Source organism: Triticum dicoccoides, chromosome 1B (genome assembly GCF_002162155.2).
Source record: "Triticum dicoccoides isolate Atlit2015 ecotype Zavitan chromosome 1B, WEW_v2.0, whole genome shotgun sequence".
NCBI classification, from domain to species: Eukaryota; Viridiplantae; Streptophyta; class Magnoliopsida; order Poales; family Poaceae; genus Triticum; species Triticum dicoccoides.
In genome coordinates, this window is record NC_041381.1 from 637639290 (window position 1) to 637641933 (window position 2644).

General features: G+C 38.5%; 1 long non-coding RNA gene across 1 annotated transcript; it reads left to right on the forward strand.

The window, feature by feature from the left end:
• The first annotated feature begins 1772 nt into the window (after nucleotides 1–1772).
• On the forward strand, nucleotides 1773–2322 carry LOC119310743. The gene is made up of 3 exons (XR_005150740.1): nucleotides 1773–1858; nucleotides 1996–2038; nucleotides 2187–2322. It is a non-coding gene; the product is annotated as an uncharacterized LOC119310743 (long non-coding RNA).
• The last annotated feature ends 322 nt before the right edge of the window (nucleotides 2323–2644 follow it).

A 2644-nucleotide genomic window follows, 5' to 3' on the forward strand; every position in this document is an offset into this window, starting at 1 on the left:
TTCCCCTACTCAACCGCCGCCGCCGACCCCCCGCACCCCGCGCACCGTCTTATAAAAAAAATAGTATCAAACAGCTTTTTAAATGCTACTGTCTTATAAAAAAAATATTACTGTTATTATTTAAACAAGTTTGAACATATTTAAACATAAATAAGTATCAAACAGCTTTTTAAATGCTAAAAAAAAATTTGTGGAGCCTGGGAGTCGAACCCAGGACCTCCTAGTGTGAGAACTGGCTGCTGACCAGTCGAGCTAGTAGAGTGGGCTTGACATAGATAGGTTCTGGTACTACATAACCTTTTGGCTCGAGCTGAAATAAAAAAAAATACTAATGGCGCACCACGGTGAGGTGCGCCATTAGTATGGACATGCTAATGGCGCACCACAGTGTAGATATGTAGACTTGTAGATATGTAGCGAAAGCAAGTAGGGTTTGGTATGTGATTTTTGTAGCTTTTATTATGATACATTCTTTAAACATGTGCTATGGTTTACCTGTTATTAGCATCCGTAGCAGGAATGGTTGCCGATCTCTGTTGGACACACTCGGATGGCAGTTCGGTGTGTGCATCAGATAACTGTATCCATTTTAGTTCTGCTTGCTCTGATTAAAGTGGAAAGTACTGCCATTATCTTATATGTTGTTCTGTTAGGATTGAATACAACAAGAGACGTGCCCATTTCTGTTATAGTACCCCTGAATAAAATGGTAAATACTGCAGTTATCATATACAATCTCTCAGGAGTGAATACCACAAGAAGCGCATTTTTGTTAATATCCCCTGCTTCCTGATGTATTTGTTTCTTGGTAAAAGTGAACTTCCAATGAATATTTTTGTGCTGGATCAGGCTGGAGGGGTATTCGGCTGTGCACATTTAATTATAGTATCTGGTGGAGATACCCTGTTCAAGGACAGGGGGGCGGGGGTGTGAACTTTGTGAAATCCTGTCCTATTGATGACTTTGCAAACTTATCAGGAGGTGGTGTTAGGAAATCTAAACAGTTTAAACTATATAGGAAGACATTTATAGGTTAGAAACAATCTGTTCTACTTCTGCAGATTATCTAGATAAGTGATGAAGTTTACATAGTATAGTATTTTTTTTCTGTCACTTCTTTATCTACCAAAAGTGTGAACCCATGGTATGAGCCACTAATGCAAGCATCGTCATTCTTTTCTGAGTTTGTCTAATTCACATCTAAATGTTTTCTAAGGATGTCACATCTAAGCTCCCACAAATAACGCAGCAACAAGGAACAAAAAAAAAAGCTGGGGCAAAAAAAAATACACCACAAACATAGTGGACACAAGGTTAGACGTGACATAAATGTGTCCTAGACAGACCCTTCTTTTCTTAGTGAAACATCAACTTTCCAAAGACAATATTCCAAACTGGACAGTTGATACATAGAGCTATTTTACTTTAACATTTAAAGTGTGGCTGCAAATCTGGGATGCAGGAGGTGAAAATTCATTGTCTAATCTGTTTCTCAGTTTCCTCTTTCAGAAACGAGAGATTTTTCAAGACCTTGCTCCACTGCTGTGGCACTCCTTTGCACTGTTGCTGCACTGCTCTAGGTAGGTTACAGTTATTGCACTGTTCTAAATTCAGTCGCAATGGCAAGAGTACATATGTACTTGTGCAGTTCTTGTTATTTAAGTAAGGGTGGTTGTCCATGTGTATTGATTATTTCAATATGAAATTATTGATGGTTCTGCACATTTTCCTTATTCAGTCTGTCATGCTGTTTTGAAAATTTATGCAGGAGATTGTGTCAATTTACCCTTCACTTTCACCTCCTACTTTGTCGCCAGTTGCATCAAACCATGTCTGCAATGCACTTGCACTTCTTCAGGTATGCTTTTACATGAGAAAGAAAAGGAAACCCTCACTCCTGGTGGGCCTTGTGGTGGATTGAGAATACTACTGCTTTCATATCATGCTTGCTTGCCATCTGCCCCTCAATTTCATTTTACTTTTTTTTAATTGTAGTGTGTTGCTTCACACCCTGAGACCAGGATCCCGTTCTTGAATGGTACTGAGCGCTGCTGTTTCTATGCCAAGTCTTAAATATTTCCATTGTTTATTGTTAAAAAGCTTTCCTCATTTTGGTGACTTTACAGAATAAGATAATCTTAACTAGCAGTGGTTAATAATTAAGTCTTCTTCTTTTTCCTTTGCAGCTCACATCCCACTGTACCTGTACCCGTTCCTGAATACTACCAGCAAGACAAGACCTTTTGAGTACTTGAGGCTTACCAGCTTGGGTGTTATTGGTGCTCTTGTGAAGGTAAATTAAAACTAGATACTTATGCAAACTAGGAATGGATGGTCCATATAGATTTTTGCTTTAAATGGTGAGAGGGTTCAACCAGAGGGGAAAACAGTGATGGGGATTGGCTGTATTCTTTTTTTTTGTAGACTATATCTTGTTCTTTTGGTATTCTCATTCCAGTAATCCAGTCATTTTAATCAAATGGACTGGTTGGGATTGGATCCCAGGAATCTCAACAGGAACTGTTATTTTTGAAGCAAACAGGCTAATGATTTGTTAGAAATTATATTGTTTCTTCTTTTGGATATCCGATTCTGATATGTCAGAAACACAACATATCAAAAGTTAGCAATGACCAAACTGGCA